A 21665-nucleotide genomic window follows, 5' to 3' on the forward strand; every position below is an offset into this window, starting at 1 on the left:
AGTACAGGCTCTGAGGGCTTACACATACAACTATAATGTGCTAACAATAAATAATTAAAACACATAACATCTGTATACATAAACAAATTATGTTAAAAACAAATTAAAAAAATAAACAATTGCAACAATTTAAAGTCCATCAAAATTATAATTTTCTTAAGGCTAGTTGATGGCAAAGGTGAGGAAATTAAACTCCAGTTGACAGAATTCCTTCAACAAGAAAATCCCTTCAGGGGTCCATTATTGGTTATAACAGAGCAAGTCTCAGTTTTAATGACCTAGGCTGAATGGCTGCCCTCTGACTTCTCCACATTCTGCAATGCCCCAAGTATGTGCTGGGCAATGTAATAAGAACCAGATTGAATTCACATGTATCCCAATTTTTGTGGTGTTGCTTTACATTTGCAGATGCAGTAACTTAGCAGTGTAGCAGGAGCACTAAGTATCACAGCAGCATACCAAGAACAGAAGCTTAACAGAGGAGGGGGTTCACACAGTAAAAGCCTTTATATCTAAGATATTGCCTAGCAGCTTATCTATTTACATTGTAAAAGTTGACAGAGACTTTTTGCTTAAAAAATGACCTGCCACTGGTACCCTTGGCTTGTTATACCTACACCAAAAACAGTGCTTTTCACTATATTTGTATACTAGATCAGCATTACTAATTTGGATTATGGTTTAAATTATTGATAGATTAGCCGTACAGTGATCCCCCGCTGTATCGCGGTTCATCTATCGCGCCACCCCTATATCGCGGAAATATTCACTAAGTACATCGTACCTGTAGTGTACTTTGCAGCCAATTCATAATAAAGCATACAGTTTTCAGCATTCACTACGGTAGACAAAGAGTTTCATGTTACAGTACCCAGATGATTTCTTACAAGGCCCGTTATTGGCTGAAAGAGGAGACTCAACTAATCACAGCGGGATTTTCATTCTCTTGGGCTCTGATTGGCTGCTACTAACTTAGTGTAATCTCGCAAGAACAGCGAATGTGGGTCCCAGACGCATCTCAGTTCTCTGCGTATTGCGTACCTTGCTTGTGGTCCAATTATTGTGAGCAAACTTTTTGTGAACTTTTCGTTTTGTTTTAAGCCCTACGATGGCTGCCAAGCGTCCTGCATTTTCTAAGAAGGGAAGGAAAGCGTTATGCGGATGTCGCTCACCATTACGGCTTGAATTAATTGACGGTACGCTACATTATTATTATTATTATTATGCTCCTCATATACTTAGCCCGACATCCACATATCATATGCGTTTACAGAGTTTGTTTTAATAAGTTTACATGTGTTTAAAGCATGTGAGAGGGGTATTTTAAGGCTTAAACTATAAAAAAATGTTTATTTATATGGTCTTTCTATATCACGGATTTTCACCTATCGCTGATGGGTCTGGAACATAACTTCAGTGATAGGCAGGTGATCACTGTAATCATTTTGGCACCCTGTACAGGACTGTTTCCTGCCTTGTTCTCATTGCTGCCAGATTAGGCTTTGGCCTCCCATGACCATGAATTAGATTATGCAGGTTTGAGAATGTTATGTTATTCATCCGGGGCCTCATGTATAACGCAGTGCGTAGAACTCACACTATAATATGGCGTAAGCACAAAAGCGGGAATGTGCGTACGCACAGAAAAATCTAGATGCAGGAATCTGTACGTATGCAAACTTCCACGTTCTTCCGCTACATAAATCCCAATCAGCGTGAAAAGAAACGCACGTGCACGCGCCTTCTGTCTCGCCCCAACTCCTCCCAGAATTATGCCTCTTTGAATATGCAAATCAATATAAATAGCCTTCTGTGAAAAGACAATAGGAAAAGCATGGGGGAAAATATAAGAATTTCAGCGAATACCAAGTGGAGGCAAAGGAAAATTGTACTATTTGTTGGTGTAAACAGTGGTATAATCAACAAAATGAAGTTGATCGAGTGACAGAGTGTCGGAGAAACTCGAAAGCTCAAGTTCACAAAGTCGCACAGTGCCCAAAATAAAAAAGAAATCACATATCAAAGTCGCCATGAAAAGGCGAGTCATAGCCCACCGTCTGAATGTCATATGAAAGCTTATTAGGGTACAGACAAAAAAAATAGGCACACAGTGGGAAAAAAGCACGAAATGTCAACTTTAATCTCGAAATTTCCACTTTATCATGTAGTTTATTTTGCCATTAAAGTAGAACATCATAAACTTCATCTTAAAATCGTTTAATTTACTAGTTACTCAAATCCCATTGTAACTAAAGTAGCACATTAAATGCTTTGTTCTGTATTCGATCTTCTATGTGCACTGTGTGTGTGAATCACCAACTGCTTCTTAAACGGGCTTTCTTTTTCTCCGACAGGACACATAATCCATTATATTCGTGATATTACAGCTCTCTGAATAATTAAAATACTGAGATGTATACGTGATATCTTTTTCATGATGATAGGAGTTAAAGCAAGTTATTAAATAGGGGAACACGGTGGCGCAGTGCTTGTTCATGTCTCACGCAAGAGGCCTGCTGCGCCATGCGCGACCTTCAATGAAATAATTTATTACAGAAGTACTGTCTCTTTCAAACGTACTAACCTCCAATTCCTGTCCTTACTTTTCTTTCTCCAAATACCCAATCGCCACACAATCAGCTCTGTAATAGACGTGAAGCCATTTGTAAAGCTTAGAAAGCAGATTCTTCAAAACTTTTAAGGAACATTGAAACATCTTCGTAGTACATGTTTAATTATTCTATCCGTCTATCCTTCCAGTGTCGCGTCAGCACCAGCAACAATACAACGCAATGCAGGAACAATCCCTGAACTAGCTAGCGCTGCGGCACCGTGTCCTCACATGTTTAATTATTAACAATACAGATTATTTAAATGAAGTCAAAATATTATCTGTATAATATAATCAACATATTTTGCTGTATTTCATCTTAAAAATGATATCGTCATCATATGTAAATACGCGCTTTATAAAGTGGCGCAGGTTGTGCAATATTATAACTGTAGTGCAAGTTTACAGTGAGGTAATTGTACTTATAAGTACAAACAGTTCTACAAGGAGCACTTGATGGACTGATTGAGTGCGTTTATACAGTAGTTCTTGGGATGAAACGTTTTCTAAACTGCGATGTCCGTACAGGGAAGTCTTTGAAGCATTTTGCCGTGGCTGAGGCAGCGTCTGCTTCATGCTGTATACCGATAATTCTCTTTCCAATCAGCTGCTGCTGTGATTCCCCACTCAGATACAGTGATATAAATACTCCGAGTGGTGCAATGAGAGTAATATGGAAAAAGATGATCTGCTGTGGCAACCCTTAACGGGAGCAGCTGAAAGAAGAAGAAGATGCAGTGAGAGTAACAACGCTAAAGCAGTTATGGTATTTGGAATACTATGGCCATTCCCTGGACCATTATATTGCTGCAGGTTAATTACAATCAGATGCGTTACACTAATAAACAATATGCAGTTAGTTTCAGTGTATTTATAAAGCCACGTCAGGAATGTGGATCTAAGAAAGAAAGGGTGACCACACCGGATCAGTAGCACTGCTTTGACGCTGGGTGCCGCCAGTCTGCAAAACCATTGCGTACGCCAGGGTATGAGGCACCGTGGAAATGTGCGTGGCTTTACGCCAAGTTTAGGTTTTATACAACGCGATTTGAGCGTGGAAACGTTCGTACGCAACATTTCTGTGCGTACGCACTGTTTATACATGAGGCCCCTGGACACTACTTGCTCAAAGTAATCTTACCCACTTAACTGAAGAAACATCAAGCATTAAATACATGGCTAATGTGTGCAATTGTTTTGTAATTCACTTTGATATTTTGCCCAGGTAAAAGAGAATAGTATTGTTCCTGTTTTAGATGTCAGTATTGTTGCACAATAGATGTTTGAAATACTTTACATTTCTTTCAAACTGTGTTCTTTCACTAGTTTAACTATCAGCAAAATCAGCTTTACCAAGCTTTTCTCATCCTTGGATTTAACAAGGCATATTGTGCATTATTTAAAAGGTGGAATGGTTATGCTCAAAGTGTTATTTATTAGGAAGATGGTAGTGAAGTTGCCACCATGAACGACAAAAGAAAATCAGTTCTGTAGCGGAGAGAAGTTCATGCAGCATTAAAAGGAAGTGCTTTTAGTCTGTGATAGCAAGACCTGATGCTGCTTGTATAATGCTGTTGTTTGTTCCTAAATAGGAATGAATTGTTCAGCCCCCATAATTGGTTACAGATGGACATTTTCCCAAATTCCAGGAATTCTCTTTGCTCTGATTTTTTTCTTATTGGAGAGCTAAACAAGAATACTTCATACTCAAATAAGTGATTTTTCATGTTCCTACTTAGTAAGTTGCATAGAGATTGCCTTGAAGAAAGTGCAATGTAGAGCCCAGTACATCCAATACATGAATCCAGTTTAAAGTTAAGTGACCACACTATCATCACAGAAAAAAGATTGATTAACCTTTTACAAATGGAATGTGTTATTTGAGCTTTACATCAGATGTCTGATTAAGGCAAAAATTGTTTGTGAGATAGAGTGTCTTAAATAGCTGATTTGGTGATAACTCTCTTTGGAGTTAAATATATGACTTTTTAATGGCTTTAGAGTGAGGGTGTGGGTGGAGAGTAATTATCATTGTGACTTTAAATCAACTCCCCCAAACCCTTAATGTACTCAAAACAATACAACCGCTCCCTCACTAATAGATTATCTTAAGGGTCTGGGTTGCTCATGTCTCCCTAGACTTTAAAGAGCTTCAACTCTATTGTGTCGTGCATGGGATTATTGCTTTAAATCTATGCCTTTAGTTTCACAGCACTAGAGTTAACTCCATGCCTAGATTTTTTACATTTATATAGCTATTGTTCAAATGTTCAATCATTTTTCACTATTTGAACCTGTATATTGACATACAGGGTTATGCTGGGCCAGAGCAACATGAGAAGCAAGGCAGGACACACTCTGGATGAGGAGCTAGTCTGTTGTTGATCATTCATGTGCACATTCACTCATAATGTAACAGTTTAGGGGTGATAACCAACTTAATCTGGAAAGCCTAGAACACTTAAATTACTTGTTTAGGATGCCACAGTAGAGTTAGAGGCATGGGTCAAACTAGTAACCTTGTAGGTTATTTTGCAAAGCCTTAGATATTAGGCCAAACAGACTATATTCACTGATGTGCATTGAATGTGCATTGGCATTTGTCCTTCTGTGACGAAGCAACTCTTTGGTGTGACTTTTTTAAGCTGGAGATGCCAAGACTCTTAACCCACACAGTCATTCTGCATAATGAAGACAAGGCCCTGTTTTCTTTTAAAAATTATCCTTGTAAGACTGAAAATACACATTTCAGGTTTCTAGAACATGTGAAAAAGGGGCATTATATATGTGTTTAAAAGGTAATGAACATTTTCTGATGAAGAAATTTAACTGCTGCCAACCACCCTCTGTTTTTCCAAGCATGTTCCAGCTTTTAGAATATGATCCACAATCTGCTTTTATAAAAAGACAAATGCCTGTGTGTGTCTTTGTATCTGTGTCTCCATCTGGTTGCTAGGGTTAGGAAGAAAATTTCAAAAGCAGCTAAAAAATGTAGAAGAGAAAAAAAAATCAAAAACATAAGGGTTTATAAATAAGAATATTGGTCTTATCGTCTTATTCTTTTGTCTGACATAATACACTGGCAATAGCAGTATGGTACTAACTTTCTTGCACCCACTCATGCCACTTGAATGATGTTTTATAACTATAATGCTAATGACTGAACTTCACATGGTGGGAAATGGATGAGTAAAAATAATGATAAATCAATGTGAACGTAAAGAAAGCAAAGACTCAACACGACTAGGCTAGTGTTGCAAAACCAGGTCAATGCGATATTGACCTCTGCCACATTTTCCCAGCAAAACACTTATAAGAGTAAGAGTGGTCAGTTTGATGAGCAATGCCAAGAAGAAGCATTGAAAATGGGCAGTTCTATCCAAAGAGAAAATGGCTTCTACAAAGGGAAGGGGTAGTGTGCATTTTATTATACCAGAGCAAATGGACAACCCATGTATCAGATAAAAATCATGAGGTCTGCTTTGATTGCTTAGATGGGTAACACAGCTAGTGTAATATACATACTGTAACATGACATTCTCATACCTACATATTCCAATTCAGGGTTTTTGTGTGGTACACACCCATATAGAGTTAATTTAGAATCGCCAGTTGATCTAACACACACACATCTATGGGAGTGCCAGAATAAGCCCCACACAGACCCAGAGAATATATGAAGTTTTCCCACAGACAAGGACATTACAGAGGATTCAAAACTATGTGTGAAGATAGCAGCACAAATCAGTCTGACACTGCTATTCCCAACACCCAATCCATAATATCTCTCTGTTATATAAAAAATCTTGGGAGGGAGACTAGGGAGACGAGATGTGATCTTCTCCGAAGACAATTTGATGTCCCGCGAGAGACACTTTAATGACACGCGAGACAAGGCAGTGAGACAACATTTAAAACAAGTTCATGGACATCTAACCTAGCAGTTGTTGGAAAACATTTGGCAGACACACTTCATGTGCTCCCGGCACTTAAAACAACGACAAGCAGATCACGCAGCTCGCCAGCAGCAGCAACAAGCCAGCAGATGATCCAACCACTTCGCCTTAGTGTGCAATAAGCCCACCCAAACCCCCCCCCATACGTGAGCGGCACAGATACGAAATGGCTAAAGGACAGCACCTGTAAAGAGATTTGAATTGATCAGCGTGCTGTGCGCCAAGCAGAACATGCAGCTCACCAGCAGCAGGAGCAGAAAGACAGCAGCGGATCCAATGGCATCTCCTTCGCGTGCGTTCAGCACAATCCCCACCCCCTCCCAAAGCGAGCAGCGTTATATGTCCTGCAAGAAAGAGATTTAACCACACCCGGAGCCGGAAATAAAGGACAAGTATTGTTTTTGCAAATGTTTTAAAGTAAAAGTGAAAATAATGCATATGTAACAATTCCCATGAAAATAACATCTCTTTAAATTGTATATTTGGATATTCGGTAAACCAAACCCAGGAGAGGGCGAGCGAAGCGAGCAGGGGGCAGAGCCCCCTAGTATTTCATTACAAAAAATTCCTTAGTGGCATAACTTTTCAAATAACCATCTGAAGAAAGAAAAAACAAACACATTCAGGTGTTATTTTTGCTTTTTAGAGGCAGAACAGACCAAAAGCTCTAGGATACTGAGTTAGACTGCATTCTGTGACCAAAATATATAAACCCAGAAGTGTATGAACTGGTTATGCAACAGAGGAAATATGTTATTGTTGACGAAAGAGCTCTGTGCCATAAATAATAATGCTGTTATTGCACTGTGCTTTTCTGTATCTTGTCTGGATTGCACCATTGTCCATATCATCTCTGTGTTTGAATCTGATGGAGATTATCCAACATCAAACCATAGCAATCTAAGATGCTCAAGCTCAATCCAGTCCAGATGCAGTTCACAAATCTGAGCAGCTAAACACAGGTTTTGTTATAAATGCCATGAATGAAATCCTGTCTGTATGAGTTGTTGGCCACAGATTGCGGCATTACATGATAATCCATTAAAGGACCCCAATTATCTATATTGATGTAGGTGCTACAATGGCCTGAATCAAAATCTCTTAACAATTAAGATTAGGCATTAATATTAAAGAATAAGTAACAGCAACACAAGGTAAGGTTAGATGGCTGGGAGGACAGAAAAAACAAAACAAAAAAAATTGTTAAGCTGCAAAAAAAATCTGCAGGGTTTCCAAGGCCAGAAAACCTTCCAGCTCCCACTGAGCATTCTACCTAAAGTAAATGTTTCTAAATTAAGCCTCTTAGTTTTCAAGCTTAACAAGGTAGACTGCAACACATGGAGCCATCCATATGAAGACCAACAAGTTTGACTCCTCCTACCCAGCTGACGTATTTTATATGGTCTGAATTTGTCTTTTAATGAACAGACTGAGGGATGACCCACTATTAGGGTCATTAGAGTTACCGACATGAAAATCTAAAGTTGTACACTTGTTTTAATGGATTGCAGGTTATGAGAGCAGCTGTTTTTGTCAGAGTGTAATCATTCAATCAAGCTCAAAATTAGCACTGCCTCGAAAATTATGTTGAAGTTCCAGCTAGGGCAAGGGTTTTCAAACTCAGTCCTAGGGAGCCACTGTGGCTGCAGGTTTTTTTGTTCTAGCCAGATTCATAATCAGTGACAACAACTGATAACACTGATCTCATTTTATTAGCTGGTGTTTTTTTCCTCTTCTCTTATTCTACATTCAGAAAAGCACAGCAGCATGATTTTTACATTTATAAGACATTTAGAAATATTCCTATGTTTGCTATTTATTTAAATGCTTACCTGTATTTTGTTGATTTCATTATATTTTGCCCTTTCTCTCTGCAGTTTGCTCCCTTCATTGTATCTTAATAATGACAATTAAAGCAGACACCCAGGCAAACAACACTGAATCATGAAAGGCTGCAACTACTTTAGTGTCAGACCCACTAATTAGTAAATAATGGATTAATTAAACAATTAAAACACCTGGAAAAGTAGAATGAAAATCAAGATGAAAATATTGTTAAAAAGAAGAACAAATACATTATTCCCACATTTTATTTATTTTTTTTTTACCAAACTTAGTTTTCTAATTTCTAATAAAAGCAGAAGCTGGTTGGAACTAAAACCTGCACCCACAGTGTGTCCCCAGGACCGAGTCAGAAAACCTCTGACCTTGGGTGAGGGTGTCAAACTTGGATCATTTTGTTCTAGCCATTTTCTCAATTAGTAATTAATTACTACTGTTAATGGCACAGCCTTCTATTGGTTTACATTTGACTTCTTTTTTTAAGACTCTGAACACTTAATTGTTTTTTCCCTTAACTAACAGCCAAACAGTGTTAACACGCAAAGCAAACCAACTGACAACCAGCTACGTCATTCATTTTTGTCCTTCAAATCTGATTTAATAAAATATTTGGAAGGAAATGTGGTGTGTTCCACAAAACATCTTAATGATGCTCTCAGGAAAAGAAAATGAACTGTTTTAGAAATTTCTGATGTGACAGAATGAGAGTACTAACAAGTCATATAATGTAATAATGTATTTCATTAATAGCAGAAATTTGCTTCCAATTAAGAGTGAAAATTGTGTTTTTCCAGAAACTGAATTTGAGAGCCCAGAGTTAGTTGGTTAATAAAAAATGAAAATTAAGCATTCTAAATCTTAAAAAACAAGTCAATTAAAATTAAAGCAAAATAAAATGTCCCATTAGCAACATCCATCCATCCATTTTCCAACCCGCTGAATCCGAACACAGGGTCACGGGGGTCTGCTGGAGCCAATCCCAGCCAACACAGGGCACAAGGCAGGAACCAATCCCGGGCAGGGTGCCAACCCACCGCAGCCCATTAGCAACAGCAATTCCCTAATAAATGAGAAAATGGCTGGCATGAAAACTGCACCTACTTCGGCCCCCCCAAGATCTGAGTTTGACACCTGTGATCTAGGCGTTTGTTTCTATTTTTGCTAATTCAAATGAACTGGTTAAATTGGGTTTGAAAAATAGGTGATAAATTTAACAAAAAAACCGAAGTCTTCATGCCAAAGGCTTACTGATTTCAAAGAAGAAAGTAAACAAAGAACTTAAATTGAACAAGAATTTGTTTAAAAAAAAAAAACATACAAACAAAGGCACTTGTAAAAAGTAAAGCAAAAAAAGAACATGTAAATTAGGATATCTTTAAGGCAGAGAATGCATTTTGTACAGTACAGCTTGGCAGTCTGGTCACTATTTATTTTACCTTGGATTAGTGAATATGTCGACATTGAACATTTTATATTACACCTTTAAAGAAGAATATCATCAGTGAGTGCTTTACTGAGAAACAAAATTGATTTTTATACATTTGAACCTTGTTAATTTCATACAGTGAGTTAGAATGATGTTTTATCCTCTAGCCTTGTAGTTTTCATGTTCTGCCAACCACCCCATTAGTAATATTATTAGTAGTCTTATTTTATTATTTTAAAGCAGTGTAATTCCTATGTATTTTTTTGCAGCTCACTAATTCCGGTTCAGGGTTAGAGCCTATTCTGGTAGTGCTGGGCCATTCCACCATCAGAACCTTTCACATACACATGAGCCAATTTGGAATCACTAATTAACCTATCCAGCACATTTTTGGGTGGAAAACCCTTACAGGCACATACAAATACCATCCTGGCAACAACCAGGCAAGGTGTTTAAGCTCCAGATGCTGAATCTGTGAAGCAGAAGCACTAACAAATTTGTCAGTTTTATTTGAAACATACAGTACATGTGTTTTTGTCATGATATTAAAACAGTTATCTTTTATATGACAAGGTAAAGCTGGTGGTGTAAATCTTTCTATAGCGTATCACATATTCTCGCCCTTTGCCAGTAAATAGGTGCAGCAGAGTAATCAAGCCAGTGTGAATTTCAGGTCACATACACAGTCTTCAGCATCACATTTATCTGTTTTTGCTTGGACAGATTTAAACATTTGATATTCTCCAGAGCTCATTTTGAGCTTGGATTCTTCTCTTGAGACATCTGGCAGCAGAAGTACAGTATATGAAATAATTTATGGGGCCTAGCTGATCAGTCTAGACAAGGCAAGTTTGCTTCGTAGTCTGCTTATTTTAAGAGAAAAGATGAACTTAGGAAGTTTGACAAATGAGATGAAACCATTCAGTCTGTTAAACTCATTTGAAAAAAAAATAAATGAGAGAACAAAGGCTAGCGGCTGACAATGGTGGGTAGATGTGATATTTGCATTAATGTTTGAATTATAGAATATATGAAAACTGGATAGAGAGAGAATGTGTGGGAAAAGATTCATAGTGGAAGGGAGCTAGGCTGGGTCTGTTCTAGTGGACCTCTATTGTCATAGTTCTACCACAGCACTTTCCCTTCAATATTGTTCTGTACTCTCTATTCTAAAAGCTAATTTGTACTTTTGCATTGAGCTTATGTCATAGGTTCACCATCGCCTGCATAGTCTACGGAGTATTTACAGCATAGCCTGACATGCTTCTCCTCAAAATTTGACTAGGCGTTGTGTTTACACAAACCCTGCGGAGACCAATACAACTCTGATTGGCCACGTATTTCTTGGAATGCGTTTTTTTCTTCTGGTTTGGTAGGTGGCAAATATATGGAAAAAAATGGAAAAATATGATGAGCAAATATGTTTGCCTTCAGAAGAAAATATGTAGCAAGAGGAGCGGTGATCCTGGATTGCAAAAACTGTCTGCATTTTAATGGATCGTTAGTTTTCCTTTCATACTACCGTCATTGCCAACAAGCGTGCCTGCAGTGTGGTGTGACCCAGAAGTGTACAATGCTTTCGACAGTGTAGCCTACAGCCCAAAATCCATGTATAACTATGATGTAGCTTTGATGCAGAAGTATAAATCAGCCCAAAAGTGGAAGCTGTATAGCCTAAAAGCCCATGATGGTGACTTGTCTGTATGAGGTCTAATTGAAGAGCAAATGTCCAGTACTGCAGATTTCAAACCTTATTGATTATATCATCTTATTACCACCTTATTATTTACATGACTTTTCAGCACAGTTACTTGCTGGACTAAAGGATTTTTGGAAACTTTCACTGAGTACATTAACCTGACACAAAAAATACAAGTGATGTCACTGCTACTACAAGTAAAAAGATTCTACTGCCTATTGGACTGGGAGGAATGTGGCTCATTTAGTTACAGAGCCTGTTTTTTTAGGCGTAAAGTAGGGTGAAGCCACATCTAGGAATTGAGTGCATGCTATAAAACAAGATCTTGCCTGCAGGTGGGGAATAAACATATATATTGACATCAGCTCATATTTTATACTGAATACATATATTAAAATATCAACTCAAAAATAACCAAACATGTTCCAAGTTTTGTAATTGTGATCTTCTGTTTTTCTTATAATCAAATCATGTGAGTTACCTTCCCCTGCATGAGGTCAGCTGCACTTGAGTTTATTGACTTCCATATTTATGTAATGATTTATTTATTTTAGCAACACCAGCAGTGCACAAGGTAAGGTAGAGATAAACCATTTACAGTATTTGGTATTGGAACAAGAAAAACTGACATCTTGATCTAGTAGTGGTGCATCACATAAAGGCAACAGCTTCCTGTCTGATCATGAAACGTGACACCTTAACCATTTTTTCTCCAGATTCCCTCTGTCTATGTGAGCTACAGGTCCAAAAATGGCAGAAACAATTAGTTTGTTCAGGCATAAAGTTGCATTTTGAGGTCCACGAAGCTTCTATTCCACTTTCATTAAGGCTGTGTTGCATTTTCAGTGGTGCCTTCATTTAAACAATCTTACAGTAGAATGTCAGAGATAGTCTGTGTCACACTCCCGTGAAGCCAGTTGCATAATGTGACGTACTGTGACCCACTCTGACAAAATCAAACGGATTTAAATTTGTCTTTAGTTGTAGGGCGGGTTCATTGTGCAAGAGAGCTGACATCCAATAAATTCTCTTCTTGAAGTACAATGCATAGACTGTAGCAACAAGGAACATACATGTGTTTTGAACCTTGCAAACAGAAAAGAGGCTTGTATTTCTGATGTCCCATGTTTTATGTACTAAAACAGAATGGAAAAAAGAAAAAAAGGCTGAGACTGCGGCTGAGCTCGTTGTTCTTGTTAACCCTACACACACATACAGCTCCAACAGGTAGCACATTAGGCTGTCACAAAAAGGGTTGAGTATGACTATGCTGTAAACTTTGCACTCAGTTGGTAAAGTTGACGTGTGGGCAATGATTTTCAGAAATTTAAACTGACATGATTCAGCAGTGAAATCATTTACTGTGGTCGGCAAATCTGACATACTGTACCCTGTAACTAAAAGTCACATCATGTGGCATCAACTTTAGTGTATTTTAGTACTCCCTTCCCCTAAAACAAAATCCATTAAAGCAAATAAGCTTATAAGGTTGCAAAGGCAAAACAAGTGTTTGAGCACAGACTGTGAGGTTTATTTTTCTTTTATTTTCTCATGACTTTTATTACATGACTGTGTCACTGTTAGCGTTACCTACCAATATAACAATATGGGGTCACAAGCAGGCAGCAGTCAGAAGGAGAGTTGAGCAGAGGAATCCAGAACAATGGCTGATAGCTAGTCATGTATTTATACTTTCAAAATAACCAAAAAAAATCCATGGAAAATAGCCTAAACCTTTAGTCAGTCAAGTCCATTTTTCCCACTTAATCAGTTCCAGAATAGCCCAGCTGTGTGGGAAAACAACCCACCTTCTCCCTTTGTTTACTCTGCAAAGATTTCATTTTCTCAATTGCCGCTTTAGTCTTTCTGATCAAATCATGTATTTGTAACTTATTGTTTTCCATATTCCTTGTTGAGCTTGTAATACAGCATTTTACATTTGTAATTTGTATTACTCTTTGAGCAAAACTAGAAAGAAGATAACTACGAGAGGGTCTTTCCATGAAAATGGAGGTAATGCTTAGTAAAACATTTTTTGGGTGGCAGAAAATGGTAAACAAGTTGTAGTCTGGGAGAATTGAGGGTATAAGAATAGGGCAAATTTTAACTCAAAGAGAAACCAAAAAGTGTAGTCTAAAGTGCTTATTCAGAAACCTTAGATGTTAAACAAAATTATTTGCTTTAAATATTTTTTAAAAATAGTATTTTCTTTTTTATTTATGTAAAGTACACACTCAGTTTAATGGAACATTTTACTTTTAATTGGTTGTTTCAGATAAGTGAAATGCTGCAACAAGAAAGTATTCTTAAATATGAAATATGACTTGAAACACAGTATAACATCAACAAGAATAATGGAAACAGCAATTGAAAATGTTAAGGAAATAAAACATGAAAGAATTACACAAAAAGCACCAGGTTGCCGGTTCGAATCCCGTAAATGCCAGAAGTGACTCTACTCTGTTGGGCCCTTAAGCAAGGCCCTTAACCTGCAATTGTTTTGTCCTGGGTATGACGTTAATCTGCATGCAGTCCTGCAAGGAGGTCCTCCAGCTTGCAGAGAAAATTTCGGGGAGTTGGTAGCAGGATTGGCACACCAGCCACTGTAAGCAAAAAAAAAAAATCTCACTCTTCCAATGTGAAGAGTGGTGCATTGTGTGGTGGGTGCAGCAACGTGCTATATATGTATTATGCAAAGAAATCTTCGGTCGAGACGTGATCATCTCAGAGAGACACTTTGAAGTCCGGCAAGACTACTTGCACGTCACCCCCTACTTACAAACAATTTCTCAGAGATACTTTAACGTCCCACAAGACAAGGAAGTGAGACAAAAGGACAGCTGCTGTATAGGCTTTTAAATGATCGATGCGCAGCGCGACCTGCAGATCAGGCAGCACAGTGGCAGCAGCAGCAGCTGGCTTAAAAGACAGCTGCTGTACAGGCTTTTAAATGATCGTCATGCAGCGCGACATGCAGATCATATTGCACGGCAGCAGCAGCTTCTGTACAGGCTTATAAATGATCGACACACTGCGCAACATGCAGAACACGCAGCTAAGTAGCAGCAGCTGATCTGTCCGCATCTCCTTAGTGTGCGTTCAGCCCCCCCCCCCCCCCCCTTCACAACGCAAGCAGCAAAGACGGGAAGTGGTGAGTGTGAAGCGCGCCCCGGGGGGGGGGGGATTCGGGGGTGGGTGAGCAAAGCAAGTAGGGGGCAAAGCCCCCTAGTATATATAGCACCACTAGGCAAAGATCAGGGACCAGCCCTAGATGAGGCACCAGTTTGTTGAACAGCTCAATACCTCACACTCAGGCCAATTTGGACTACAGTTAACAGATCTAACAAGTCTTTCTTTGGGGATGTGCCAGCAAAACACCTGAAAAAAATGCAGGCTTGGAGAGTGTACCATCTACCTTTCAGCTCATTGCCAGGTCACTGTCTCTATGGAGAATGCTGGATTCATAATGCAGCAGTACTAACTAGGGTGTCATCATGCCATTATTATTATTTTTTTAAGTGCTCTATCTAAAAGTGCATATGTTATAGGAATGATCTTGATTGATTTACAGAGTTTTGTTGCCTGACAAACTAACCTCCAGGCCCTTATCTCCTTAGTTATTACAAACATTCAGTTTCATCAGCAAGTCCTGGTAGCTCTGCAGGAGACTGCAGGGACGAAATGGCCTTCTCTGTTCTTATCTGCTGGCAAACATTTATCTGTTGGGTTAAACCTCTCAGCAATACTAAATGTGCCTTTAACAGTTGGGACCAACTGAGTGGCTTTAAGTGAGCACTCATCAGAGCACATTGCTCCTTCTCTAGGATTTAGAATTCTGTAGTGTTGCCAGGTTACAGTCTTTCTGCCCTCAACTGTGTATATAAAATGCTTAGGTAATTCGTCAAAGTGGGTTTTTGTTTTTTTATATTAATCAAGTAATGTTATACATTCATTTGTAATGCCATAATGGGGCTATACACAGTCAGAGTTGTGTATGGCTCAGTACAGGAAATCCTTTTTAAGTGTGACTTTAGTGAATCACAGGATGCAAACAAATCCTTTTCCAGTTATGATCTGGCAAGGTGATTTTGTCAGTTAATCTCACAGAAGGTCATTGAATCTTAGAAAGAATCCTGTGTGGAAGATCAGCCCGACTACAGACAGACACAGGACACACAGAAGTCCCAAAACACACATTTAATTTTTCTTCTCCTGTTAACACACAACACCTTACACAGTTCTTAAATCAACCACAATAATGCTCACAGTCCTTTTCTCTCCTTTTCTCTTTCCTCTCTTTCGTGTTCTCTGCTGCCCTCACTCCTCTACTCTCAAGCTCTGTCCTCTGCCTCCTGACTCTGGCTCCTTGAATGAAGTGATGTGGCCCCTTTTATATTGTCCCTGGATGTGCTCCAGGTGCTCCTTGATGATTTTTGTGCAGCACTTCCTGGTGTGGTGGAAGTGCTGCATGGGCAACTAGAAACACTCCAGGTTCACCCGGATTCTCTTCTGGCAGCACCTCCTGGTGTGGCGGAAGTGCTGCAGTCAGTGGCTCCGGAATCGTCCAATGGCCCCCTCGTGTCCCAGGGGAATTATTGCTTCTCATTTGGTCTCATCGTCCAGGTGTTCCGGCTGGGCTAGAGCCCCAGCTGTCTGCCACACCTGTAAAGACAAAGGGACAATTGCCAAACTTAGACTTGTTAAAGACCATCTTGTACAGGGTTGGTACCTATCGTGCACTCAGTACTGCAATGATAAGCTCCAGCTTCCTGTGACCTTCTAATTTTTATACAAAATACTTCAGTGAGCAGCCAGCTAAAGCTATTTTATATGATTTAGGTGAATACATTGTAAAAAATAGTAGTGCATTGGTTAACTTAGAGTCCAGGGTTTAAGTCCTGACTGGGGCACTTCAAGTCATTTTAAAAATCAATCGATAGGACAATTTATAAAGTAAAGGCTTGAGCAAGTTTGTGGCACATTAAATTTAGTGTAATTAAATGTAGAGTATTAAACATAGGAAGTAGTCATATTAGATTTAAATATACAATGGCGGTCTGAAACTTGAAAGTATACCTCATGAAAAGGATCTAGGAGCTGCAGTGTACTAATCACTGTACATCCAGACAGTGTACAGAAGCAATCAAGAAGGCTTATTTATAAGATGTTAGGTTTTATATCACAATACATGGAGTACAAGTCAATGGAGATTATACTTAAATTATATGACACACTACTAAGACTTCACCTGGAGTACTTTGTACAGTTTTAGTCTCCATATTACAAAAAGACATAGCAGCACTAGAGAAAGTCCAGGGAAGAGCAACTAGGCTGATTCTAAGACTTGAGCTATATGAGCTATAAAGAGAGACTAAAGATTAATTTCAGTTTAGGCAAACTGAGATTAAAAGATGACATGTTTGAAGGGAAACATGTTTGAAATGTTTAACATTATGAAAGTGATTAGTACTGTAAATCATCCCAGCTGTTGCTTAATAATAAATTATTCAAGAAGAACATGGGTGCAAGGTTGGAAACCTGCTAAAGGCATATTTTCCATCATTGTTAGAAAGTTTTTCTTCAAACGATAAACAATAGACACATGGAATAAATTACACAGTATTGTTGTGGAGAGTAAAATTCTAGGGACCTTAGAAAATCTAGTTGAATGGGTTGGATGAGCAAGTTGAGCTAAATGGTCTGTTCTTGTCACAATTGCTCTAATGGTAGTGATACAATGCAATGGAGTTATCATTATAAAAAATATATAAAAATTTGGATGTGAGAGTTAGTAGGCTTTGTGCCCAAGGAACCAAGTTACCCAAACTATTCTATAACATTTTAGTAATTTTTTACTGTGATGCTGATCTTTCTGATCATAAAATAGGTTGTTACAGTAGCAATTGACGAGAATAATTCGTAATTAATTGCAGAATTACAGTATTTGAGGGTTTCTCTAGAGTGTCTCCTTCTCTTGCATCAAGATATCAATGTTTTTGGTATCAGAGGACCCTAAAACATTTAGATTCGTCAAAAATTTTGATCTATGGTTTTCAACAGATCTTAAGCTTTCGGTCCTCCCCTATAGACGATAGGTCATGATGAGAGAGGGCGCAAAGCAATAAAAATCTCAAGTTTATGCAGGAGACAAATTAAGGAGTAGAAGAGCTTAAAAATACAAGTAAAATGAACCAAAAAAGTCATGTGACTGCAAAGAGAAATAAACTAAACTATATTTTTTGGATGTTTTATAACCAAATCAGCAACAGCATAGCCCAGACCCCATGGCCTCACCAGTCTGTTTTATTGCTAAGATCACCAGTATGCTCATTGTTTTACTGAAATCCATTTGCTTTGAACTTTAGCTAAATGTTTCCTATGATGCGTATGTGTGGCATGTAGATAACAGGCATTCAGTGTAATGTTATCCTGTTTTTATCACTCCAGCCCTAACACCTCCTCCCAGAAGTACTTCATTTATGTAAAATAAATACATAACAGCTGTCCTTTATTGATTCCTTTTTTATTTTAAGTTGATCAATACATCAGGCAAAGAGATAAAGAGGAACCAGTTTCTTCTACAGGACAATGGCAAATCATGGCACATGTTTGGTTTTCTTTAAGCTGCTCAGCTGTTTGCTCTGGCCCCGCCCATTTGTCCAAGTCACCTAGCAACATTAATCATTCAGCAATCACATGATGGGTGTGGCAGGGGAAATAAATTAGGGAGCTCTGCTTATTAGCAGAGCACTAGTCTTGTGCCCTGTTGTGTTGCGAAAACAATTCTGTGAAAATATTCCAAATTTTGTGTAGTAACTTTTGCTACATTTGCCAGTGCTTCACTTACCAATGTTTTGATCCCTTGCCTGCTGCTAAAGTGTATTTTTAGATTTTGGAAATTAATAAAAGTAGAATTTGAATTCTTTGTGTCCCAGGTGTTAGGGTTATTCATTTATTTAAATGCACTGCTGCTGATTGTGGAGGCCCAGCTAAAGTGGTGAAATATGCCAGGTTTGGTTCACTCAATCAATAAGGCAAATGTACAGTACAACTTGTTTATGTGGGTATGTATTATTTATTGTTAAGTTCTGTATAAAACAGACACAATAGATTCTTATTTTCAGATTTTCTGTTTAAATCTTTAATGTTATGCTTAATCTCCTCCTTAATTTGCAGTTTCATTAATTTTGGACTTTAATTTTTGGTAATTGCTTTGTAGAATGCACGCTGAAAGAATTATTTTGATATTACATTGGCTACTCTGTACAAGACTTGTATGAAGGAGTTTGAGTGTGTGCTCCCTACAACAATGGCTTCTGTAAAGTCCATTAGGAAGCAAGACTAAGAATACTTTTTAATACTCTGAGGTTTTTTTCATCAAGTACTTCTGTCTCATTTTTAGGAAGGCCCTTATCAAAATGGTCACATTTGTTCTTGCACGTAGCCAGTAGTGCTTTGGTACTTCTTCTAATTAGTGTCTCTATATCATCTTCTGTTAAGTCATTATATTTGATTTAAAGGTTCTGTTGCTTTATGGTAGGGGGCTTGACTACACAAGATCTCCCAGGACCAATATTAATGATACCCTTGGGCAACTCTGACACTACTAAAGGATATAAGGAGTTGCATCATGTGTCACTGGCCTCTGGAAACCCCCTCTCACTCTGCTAATTTAGCATGTGTGCATACAATATGTAAGCTGTATGACTATACTAAAATAGCATTGTTAATCCTGACATTCATTTGGGACCCATTTTGAATTACCAGTTGTTCAGGTATATACGCTTTTGTAATGTGGGAGAAAACTGGAGTACCCTGAATACATGCAGAATTCATACAGACAATGACTGGGATTCAAATCCAGGATGCTGAATCTATCAGGGAGCAGCTCAAACCACTGTGCCACTGTGTTCCCCCTTCTTAGGTGAAGCCTACTTTAGTTTACTTTACAATACCATATAAAAGGGTGTTAAAAAAAACATCTTAGAGTTGGATAAAATGCTTACAGGAGCTAGAGTTTTCTCAAAAAGACTGGATACAAGGCAAAATTGCTTTATGCATATATGTACATATGCATAATGTACATTTGTATACAGTATGTATAGCATACAGAATATGTTTTGTTCAACCTTTAATTTTCTAAACCTGCTATTTTCAGTTCATGTTTGCAGGGAGTCAGTAATGACTGTAGCAGTAAAGGCCACTAAGCTGAAACCAAGACCGTATAGGATATCAGTCCATTGTAGGTTGTGCTTTGTGTTTTAGTTTAAGTATATGTTTAGTGTTCTGGGCTTGTGTTATTGGAATGGTGCTGCATAATGTTAGATTGAATTTGATACTAAAAATGTATACAATGCTCCAGTGGAAATGGGAAGTGTACCATACAATAAAAAATGAAATTGAACTGATACAGTATCTACTGTCCCTTTGTTTTTATGCATGCAAATGTGTTTGACTTTTCATTTTTAATATCAGTTAAGGACGCTGCAAGAGGTGTTCAAGTGTGATTATGACAAATGGACTGACATTTTGAGGACTCTCATTTCACTGATAAGCAGTAACTGATGCTCATTAATGTAATAAAGTTTGTAGTGTATATACTATATTCTTTAGTGTCCCAAGGCAGTCATACATTTGAGGCCGTTTAATAAAGCCCTTCACTATAATCTTACATTTAGTCTTTAAAGTACAGCCTTCCCTGGTTTGCCTGTGGCTATATCTTTGTCTGCATGTCTTTGCAAAAGGGCTTTGGAATGGAAAATATGTGAATGCAACGTGTGAAAACTCAACGTACAGTAATTACCTTAATGTTGAAGATATTTTTAAAAATCTAATGTATTTAGCACAACTTCCCCTATATAATGCTTTAAAATATTGCAGGGCAATATTTTCCTTTATGAAATAAAATGTAAAATATCATATCTTACTCAAAAAATATTTTTATTTTCTAATTATACTTGTATAATGTATGCCAAATACGCAAACTTGTTACCTATGCAGAGAATGTTATATATGTTATATAATATGTTATTGTAATGACTTTACTCAAAATCAACAGGCTTCTAGAATTTACAGAGCTAATACAAAGTTTAACTTGATTTGAGTGTTTTGTTTTTGAATTATTGTGTCAGCAGATTCAAATCCATTATAGTTTTATTGGGAGTTTTCTGTTACATTTAATTGCAAATTCAGTTGATGGATAGTTTGATGAATGCATGGATGAATGAGTAAGAGAAATTAAAAATAAATCAATTTGGTTGTGACTCTTTCCCAAGTGAAATGCTATACAAGATTTGTATTGCAAAAATTATATTGCACTATAAAAATTGCAAAATTGATTCCAAATTTAACTTTCCAGCATCTCATTTCTTTCACTCTCTTCAAATTAGAAACTTTGTTAAAGAGAACCTGCCTGATTTTCCTCATCTCGCACCTTCCTCTATGCTGGAAAAAATATTGCTCAGTTTCAAGGACTCAGACAGCATTTGTGCAATATATAAAAATATTTTACAGTCCCTCCCTTTCAAAGATCCAAGAGGACAGTGGGAAAAGGATCTCTCACTCAACATATCAGAAAAGGAGTGGAAGTGAGCAATGCAGAGAATTCACTCGAGCTCCATATGCGCAAAGCATACAATTATTCAACTCAAAATTATATATTGAGCACATCTGTATCACTTAAAACTGTCTAAAATGTTTCCACGGCAAGATCCAACCTGTGAATGCTGCAATCAAGTTCCAGCCTCACTGGATCACATGTTTTGGGCCTGCACCAAATTAACATCATTCTGGACAAAAATTTTTAAGTGCCTTTCAGACAGCCTTGGTGTCCTAATCCCTCCTAACCCATTAACAGGTGTGTTTGGTGTTTTTCCAGATGGGCTTAAAGTGGAGAAGGACAAACAAACTGTGATTGCCTTCACTACACTATTGGCACACAGACTTATTTTGCTAAACTGGAAGAATCCTCACTCTCCTCTTTTAAGTCAGTGGGTAACTGATGTTATATATTATTTGAAATTGGAAAAAATCAAATTCACAGTTAGAGGATCTGTGCAGAACTTTTTCAAAACCTAGCAGGATCTAATCAATAATATTTTAGAAAAAGCTCTTAAAGCACAGAGGAAGCAA

At 37.9% G+C, this 21665-nt stretch overlaps 1 protein-coding gene across 1 annotated transcript in view; it reads left to right on the forward strand.

The window, feature by feature from the left end:
• Positions 1-21665, forward strand: part of si:dkey-240h12.4 (death-associated protein kinase 2) — a 109213-nt gene that overhangs the window by 4255 nt on the left and 83293 nt on the right. The window lies entirely within an intron of this gene.

This window comes from Erpetoichthys calabaricus, chromosome 2, assembly GCF_900747795.2.
Source record: "Erpetoichthys calabaricus chromosome 2, fErpCal1.3, whole genome shotgun sequence".
In the NCBI taxonomy this organism is placed as follows: Eukaryota; Metazoa; Chordata; class Cladistia; order Polypteriformes; family Polypteridae; genus Erpetoichthys; species Erpetoichthys calabaricus.